Source organism: Scleropages formosus, chromosome 10 (assembly GCF_900964775.1).
Source record: "Scleropages formosus chromosome 10, fSclFor1.1, whole genome shotgun sequence".
NCBI lineage: Eukaryota > Metazoa > Chordata > Actinopteri > Osteoglossiformes > Osteoglossidae > Scleropages > Scleropages formosus.
The window spans coordinates 29,534,592-29,543,623 of record NC_041815.1 but is presented as its reverse complement, the minus strand read 5'-3'; positions in this window follow the sequence as shown (position 1 = coordinate 29,543,623).

Here is a 9,032-nt window from a genome sequence, read left to right as displayed (position 1 = left end):
AGGACGCCGGTCCATCGCAAGGCACCCCAAGCGGGACTCGAACCCCAGACCCACCAGAGAGCAGGACCCGGCCAAACCTGCTGCACCACCACGCCCCTCTATGTCATCTGCTATAAATTTTATACAGTTTTTGTTTGCATGGAGGCATTTGAACAGAAATTCAGACCATGCACCCACACAGAGACACACACACCTGTCCAGCGGTTTTCTGCAGGTGATTCCAGTCACGGCCTTGTGTTGTGACACTCATGACGAATTGTGCGCACAAGGCTGATGTTCACTGTTCCTGTGTGTGGTTTCCTGAACTGCTGAGGTTCAGCTGCGGTTCTCCACCAGCTTTCCATCCCTCCAAGTTCTCTGTCTGCTTGTGGTTTCCAGTCGCTTGTGAGATTTTTTTTTTCTCCCTGCCGCGGTTTGCTCTTGTGTTTCTGCGATCGGTTAACCTGATAAGTAGTAGGACGTTGTACGTTTTGCACATTGTTTTCGCTGTTTGATTTTTTTTTTTGGTTTATCTGGAGCTGGGAGCTAACCAGAACAATTGCCCTTTCAGGAAATATCTGTGTACTTCTGCTCGTTTTCTGGCTGCCCATTCATATTGCATTTTATCCTGAATTCATCACGCTAGCGGGAAAATTAATGAAAAACACGTCTTCTGAAGAGAAACCTTTTCAGGTGCCGTAGGATTGGCGTCCGCCTGTACGATGGTGTTCGCACATGCATCGTGGTTATGAGAGTCGCTGCGGTCCTTCTGTTCCACAACGGTCCAGTCCTCCAGGACTCGGCATCTCAGGAACGTAACCTTTCTGGATTTTGACCCTGCGCACTAGTACCGCTGCGCTTCTCGTGAGAGCTGCTTATTAATGACCTGCAGACACACAGGTACCAGGCTGCAGGGCGACTCGTCTTCGTAGGACTCGTTGTGGGAGCGACTGTTTACAAACCACTCCGGTTCTGGAACGTAACTTCTATTAAGTGCTTCTTGCAGGCCGGGGGTTTCAGTTGCTTTTCTAGGCACGTGACAGTATGCCTAGTGTGGATAATGTGGATCAGCGGATAACGGATGGCCCATCGTTTCGTGATCTGCATGGGGGTTGGTTAGGGTTGCTGCTGCAGGCGGCGTTACCCCTGGCCTGCGTCACGCTGCTAGAAATACAGAAATGTTTACATGCTGCAGTTAGGAGAACTTGACTTGGCAAGGGGTGCAGCGGTGCAGCGGTGCAGCGGTGCGGTGGGTTTGGCCTGTGCCTGCTGTGTGGGGGGTCGGGGGTTTGAGCCCTGCTCGGGGCACCTTGTGGCGAAATGGTATCCCGTCCAGGATGTGTTCCCTCCCCTTCAGCCTTCACTCTGTGTTGCCAGGACAAGAGGTTCTTGATGATGGATGGGCTTTGCAAGGAGTTCAATTTCATAGCTCTTCTTCAGGCTGCAAGACTTCTCTTTGGGCTAAACAGGACTGGAGCTGGATTTCGTGCCTCCCAGCTGAACTAATACGTCAGCATCGAGAGTGTGGGGCAGCTGGTACTGTAGTGGTCGGAGCTGCTGCCTTTGGACCCAAAGTTTGCAGGTTTGAATCCCACCTCCAGCTGCAGAACTGTTGAGCAACGCGCCAACCCTGAGCCGCTCCAGTAAAATCCCTCGTAGGACATATTCACGCACGATGCTCTGCTTGGCAACGTTCGCTCAAACACCTTCTGGAATAGGAAGCTAATTCAAAGCCACGAGTCCTGACACATCTGCGTCTTATCGTTGCTCCTCTCACACAGTATGGTCAGCAAGCGAAGGCTGTCAAGGAGGAATTCATGAGATGTTACACAATCCTCCAGTCGATCGCGGATGAAAGGATCGGTTGGGAAAACGTATTAACTGCGTGATTGCGAATGTCGAGAGCTGAAGATATTGAAATTGCTACGATAAATGAATAATAAATGTATTGTTTGAGCACTAAGAAGTACCTGGTGTCCCAGGCGACAGGCTGCCAACAACCCCGAGGGCCTCGGGCCTGACATGCAGCCGCCGGCCCGTAAAACTTGCCGTTCCGTCCCTCCGCGTCCGCTCTGCTCTTCCTGCTCTTGGCTTGAGTGATTTTCGCGTTCACATCAGATGTAAAGGTTCGAGTGTGATGATTAACACCCAAAGACATGTGTTTATGTATAATACAAGCGTTACAAAATGCAGAAACGATGGGCAGAGCCAGTAAAGAAAATTTACACTATTTAAAATCTTCACAGGCTCCTGTGCTTTTGCAGCATGAAACTCAACCGTTGTCATTCAATTTATGTATCATAAATTAAGTTTACAACGCAGAATTTATTATCTGGCAGAAGAGAATGGTGTTGCTTTTGCCTTTAAAGAATTTAAGCTGTTAAGTAATTCTGGTGTTTGCAGGGGAAATCCTCGTGATTTATTTCCGTTATATTTTATACCCGACAGTCACTCGATGTATGTCTGAACCACGTTTTGAGCCATTTGTTATTCCTTGAAGATGCAACACGTGAGCTCCTGCATCAGACTCGTGAACCGTTGATTTAATGGCTCTTGACAAACATTATGGGGCTTTTTTTTAACCACTTTATGTCAAGAAGGGAAAAAAGAGCACCCATATAGTCTTATTGAAATCTTTTGTCTCCGCAACTGCATGCTCCGCAAACACCAATGAGGGCTTCGGAAAAGGACACCTGTGGGACTGTAGAGCAAGCATCTAAATCAAATATTTTCAGTCTTACTTAGATTTCGGCAAGGAATGTGTAGCAAAATGAAAAGCAAAACCCTTCGGTGTGATATACGTTCCTAGTCTCAGGACCGAAGCGAAGACTTTTCCACTCAGCGTGAGCATCAGTGTTTTGGCAACATTTGCAAAAGATTTCAAGGCGACATCTGAAACCACTCAAATTCTCCGAACAAGCAAGCACTGAAAAGTTTCTTACGGTTAGGCGAATCAAATACAAGCTCATATCTGCCAGTCGCATTTTCCAGTACGATACAATCATAAGTTAAACTTCTTCATGCCATTTTTGTTTTGCACGTTTTATTTTGGCCGGAATGTACCCAGCGTCCACTCTGCACGTGGACAGCAGACGGGACGGACGAAGGAGGGATGATTTTCTACTTCCTCGCTCAAGGACAGCTCTCTGAGGCTGAATGGATGATGCTGACACCGAACCGAGTGGCCATACAAGGAGGGGCACTGATCCCCGTTATCAGGTCCTAATTCTTTCCTGAAAACTGACCAAATTCTGACAAACTGGACTATGATATTACTTGTTTAATTTTTTCTTATGGCGAAAAATCCAGTTTGTTCCATCCCAAAGTCCTCCCGACAATCGCTCAGAATGATACCTCATACCACACAGAAAAAAACTGTGACGTATTAGCATTTTTATGGGGTTTTAATTTGACCTTGTTCCCAAAAAATAAAAATTGTTTTGTATTAGAGCTTCTCTGTGTATGTTGCAGTTGTGTGCACAGGTGAGTTTCTACACAAAGCCCGCGGGTATTTGGAGTTGTGTGCATCAGTTTTTTTAAATTCTAAATGTGGAATAGAGGTAAAAACAAAAAATGTTGTTATAGTTTACATTCAAATTCTCCGTTATTCTACTCTAAATTGTAAATAAAAATTAAACAGCAACTATAAAACGGCAATAATTAAATATGTAATTAAATTAGGTTCAAGGTTTACTGGGTGTGTAGTGTGTAACAGCTTTCTATTTGTGGCATATTCATTCATGAACCACCGAGTGTATATAAAAAATATAGAAAAATTAAATAATGATATTGATTTTAATTTTTCCTGGATTGGCTTGAAGAGAAGGGCTATATGACACATTTACACAAATGAATAATTATATATAATTATAATTATATAGCATGTTGCAAAGAAAAACGAGTGAATACCAAAGCGAGACGAGACGCAGCTGAAAGTGTGGGTACACAGTTCCCACAATGCATTGTGGCTCACCGTCTCTCGCTATAAATTTCACCGAGAAACCTGTTACGTGAAATAGTTTTTACCTACTTATTAATAGTAACAATGCATCACATGTAACTTACATATCTCTTAATGTAATGCATAAATTGTAGTTTTGCTGAGATGTACGTCGCTTCGGACAAAAGCGTCTGCTAAATGAAGAAATGTAAATGTAAATACAAACATAAGAGGAACGTAAAAAATACACACACACACACACACACACACACACACACACACTTTCAGAACCGCTTGTCCCATACGGGGTCGCGGGGAACCGGAACCTACCCGGCAACACAGGGCGTAAGGCCGGAGGGGGAGGGGACACACCCAGGACGGGACACCAGTCCATCACAAGGCACCCCAAGCGGGACTCAAACCCCAGACCCACTGGAGAGCAGGACCTGGTCCAACCCACTGCGCCACCGCACCTCCCACGTAAAAAAATAAAAGAACAAAAAAACATAAAAACAAAACCAAACACATGAAAGATACATTGAAACCCAGACTACAGGTGGACTCCTGAATTTACTTGCAGCTACTAATAATCCTCCTTACTGGGGCCTGAAGAGTATAAAACTGTAAATATCTTACTTTGTCGTTGTGAAGGAAAGAAATCAGAGCAATATGTCCTGGGACGGCACTCCGGGAGGGATTCTCGCAGGGCCGCTCCTCTCCTGATGCTGACTGTGGTCCTGCGGGAAATAAACCGATTTTTTACAAAACCAATTTTTGACACTGAAACCCCCAAGGAGTCCAGTCAGGAAAAAAGATGAAAAATGTGTCCCAACTTGGCAAGTGGCTCTGAAACTGTCCAAATAGAAGAGCGCAAAATTGCATCTGTAATCTGTGATTGATCACAAAAGGCAAAATGGGATTTTCCTTCCTGTAAATTTAACTGTATCATATTTACATATACGCTGTGCATGTATATAACTACAAATTTCCACGTGTACCATCTGTACATACAATGATATAATATTTCCATGTACTGTATATATTTTAATACATGGAGTATAAAATATATTTTAATCTTGCGCAGTTTGTCACACTTTGTCCGGTTGTGGTTCTACTTTTCTCCTCCACTTCTCCACAAACACAGCATTACATTACATTCATGGAAGATTAAATCAAAGTTTTAAGTGGAGCTGGAGTCGGAGAAGGGAGACTGCGCTCCGTGCCCCATGTTCTCCAAGCAGGTTCCTCACGGGTTCCTGAGTTTGCAACCACGGGGGTTTTGTAAATCAAAGTAAATCAGTAAATCATGCTACGTAATGTATTTTAAGAGGATAACAGCAGCTGCACGGAGTGGCTCTGAGAGAACAACCTTCAGGTTGCAGATCCATGTCCTTAACCTGGTGTGCCTCCAAAAATTAAAAACACTAAAATCAAGATTTCACATTGCGAGGGTTTCGCTTTTTTTGATCGGTTTGTTACATGTGGGAAGTTCCCAGAAGAAAAGTGTACGATGAAGGGGAAAAAGATACACTCAGCAGGAAAACATTTCAAAACACACACAACACAACAAAAACGAGAAAGCCGTTGGTCCGTTTGAGCCCCAAACCCAAACCACATGCTTGAAATGCTTACAAGTTGAAATGGACTTTGTGTATCTGAGTTCTTCCTAATGAAATGCATCTTACAGAAACACATGTGCCTGAAAGGAGAGATGGGAGATGTTCATGGAAAAATCAAGATCTACCATCCCTGCCTCAGCTTGCTTGGGAGAAGGACGCTGTTCGTATGGAGCATTGACTGGTCTCTGGGCAGAACTGTTGGAAAGACACCTCACGAGAGCTGCCACACGATACCGTACAGAACCGTACAGATTCATCTTGAATCCAGCAAGATCTTCTCTGCGAAATGTTCCCTGAATGCTCCGCCGGGTTATGCAAGAGTTTGGAAGAACTTTTTTCATAAAACAATGGGGTCGACAAACACCGAAAACGAGTTATTCATCACGAACGGGTCCTAACGCGTTCGTGTTTTCAAGTCCATGTGAAAAAACAATCCAATTTTTAATGCTCTAAGGAAATGACAAACGCTTAATGATTTGTCTGGCGCTCCTTCCTTGTCTCTCCATTCAGAAACCAGATCTCCCATGGAAGCCAGATTCCAGGCCTCTCGAGAACCATGGATGTAAATGATCGCAATGAAGGATCAAGAACAAAATCAAATGAGACAATGAAAGCATATCAGGAGAACCGCAACAAAGACGGAGTGCGAAGTTAAAGGCTGACTCCTTCAAGGATCTGCTCCTGATGACAAGTCGCTGGCGTGGAGCCACAGCGTTCCTCCAGGAAGTGCTGTAATCGGACAGCTGAGCTTTACTCGGAACGTCGAAAGACTCTCCTTCTGGCCTCGTCGTCCGGACCTGAAGCACAGCACGTACATTGCGGCGTTGTCGTTGAAGGCCGTCGCAGACCAACAACGATTTGAGGAACAGCGGACATTCGGAAACACGTGTTAAGAGTTACTTCTGGTATGTAATACTTTACTCGCAATTACCTGCCCACAAAAGACCCTTGAATTTGCTCGAGTTCCACCAAAGACCATCCAGTGTCATGACACCTGCTGTGCCATTGTTAACAAAGACGTGTTTAGCTAATCATGGTGTCTCCAGAAAAGCGCTATTTTAATTATGGCGTGAGCAGCAAACTGTTCAGTCTGGCTCAGACACTTTGTGGCGAGATAATATTTCATGTTTACTTTGCCGTGGAATCCGCTCTCAGTGCTTCAAGGCTGGTTCTCAGTAAGTGGGCAGATTGATTGTTCCCAGACACACAGTGGAGATGCAGACCACAGTGACACAACAGTCTACTCAGACAAAGCTGTGTAATTTCCCAGTTACCCATCGATCCACCTTCTGTAACGGCTCAGGGTGCTCAGCCCCGACGGGGAGCCAAACCTGAAGTTCAGGCATAAATCAAGGGGGGGATCTGGATGAGATTTGGATGGTGTGTGTATGGAGTGCATATGATGTTTATATGGTGTGTGTATGGAGTGCGGATGGTGTGTGTATGGTGTGTGAATGGTGTGCAGATGAGGTGTCGATGGTGTGTGTATAGTGTGTGAATGGTGTGTGAATGGTGTGTGAATGGTGTGCGTATGATGTGTGGATGGTGTGCGTATGGTGTGTGTATGGTGTGTGAATGGTGTGTGAATGGTGTGTGAATGGTGTGTTTGGTGTGTGAATGGTGTGTGTATAGTGTGTGAATGGTGTGTGAATGGTGTGTGAATGGTGTGTGGATGGTGTGCGGATGGTGTGCGTATGGTGTGTGGATGGTGTGCGAATGGTGTGCGAATGGTGTGTGTATAGTCTGTGAATGGTGTGTGGATGGTGTGCAGATGAGGTGTCGATGGTGTGCGGATGGTGTGCGGATGGTGTGCGAATGGTGTGCGGATGGTGTGCGAATGGTGTGCGAATGGTGTGCGGATGGTGTGCGGATGGTGTGTGAATGGTGTGTGTGTATAGTGTGTGAATGGTGTGTGAATGGTGTGCGGATGGTGTGTGAAGTGTGTGTGAATGGTGTGCGGATGGTGTGCAGATGGTGTGCGAATGGTGTGTGAATGGTGTGTGAATGGTGTGTGAATGGTGTGCGTATGGTGTGCGGATGGTGTGCAGATGGTGTGCGAATGGTGTGTGAATGGTGTGTGAATGGTGTGTGAATGGTGTGCGTATGGTGTGCGGATGGTGTGCAGATGGTGTGCGAATGGTGTGTGAATGGTGTGTGAATGGTGTGTGAATGGTGTGCGGATGGTGTGTGAAGTGTGTGTGAATGGTGTGCAGATGAGGTGTCGATGGTGTGTGAATGGTGTGCGTATGGTGTGCGGATGGTGTGCGAATGGTGTGTGTATAGTGTGTGAATGGTGTGTGGATGGTGTGTAGATGGTGTGTGGATGGTGTGTCAGCTCAGGGTGCATTAAAAAAATGCAGAGGCTTAACTTTGATAAATTAATATCCCTCAGTCAACGCTGCTTTCAAAATGAACTCCAGGAAGATGATGTCAATCCAATATTGGTGACAGATGCATGAAACCCACCAGCAATAAATTCACAAGTTCTGCATGAGGCTCCTTTGTTTGAACTCTTCAGAACTATAGTGGTGAGGCTGTTTTGTTATTTACGAGTCACTGAGATGATCCGTTGTACGAGTTGTACGGAACACACACACACACACACACACACACACACACACACACACACACACACACACACACACACACACGCCTTCACCTATCACTGTGGACCCTTCACGGTGACTCTGATGACAATGAAATAATCGTTCATGCAGCTCCCCTTCCCCAGTGTAACACACAGCTTTGCAGGGGTTTGGCAATCATGTTAGGACCCAAATACCCATGACAACCCTGACGGAGACCACTAACCCTACCTGCTTCCCCTAACCCTAACACAAACCCCTAATCATAACCCTAACCCTAACCCCTAATTGTTAAACCTTACTGCTAACCGCTAACCCTTACTGTTAACCCTAACCCTAAGTCCTAGGCCAAACCTTAACTACTCACCCTAACTGCTAACCCTTACTGCTAACCCTAACCCTAAGATCTAACCCAAACCTTAACTACTCACCCTAACCCCTAACTGCTAACCCTAAGTCCTAACCCAAACCTTAACTACTCACCCTAACCCCTACCTGCTAACCCTTACTGTTAACCCTAACCCTAAGTCCTAGGCCAAACCTTAACTACTCACCCTAACTGCTAACCCTTACTGCTAACCCTAACCCTAAGATCTAACCCAAACCTTAACTACTCACCCTAACCCCTAACTGCTAACCCTAAGTCCTAACCCAAACCTTAACTACTCACCCTAACCCCTACCTGCTAACCCTTACTGTTAACCCTAACCCTAACCCTAACCCTACACCTTGAAACCCCAAACCAAATGCAAAGCTGAGAAAGTGAAGAAATGGGATGTTTGCCATTTCCAGCAATCTCAGTGATAGATGGATGGATGATGACTGGAAAATCTTAATCAAGTACAGAGGGATCTTTCTCTTTGAGTTACAACTTTGACTGAGACTGTTATCTTAGTTTAACTTATTGTC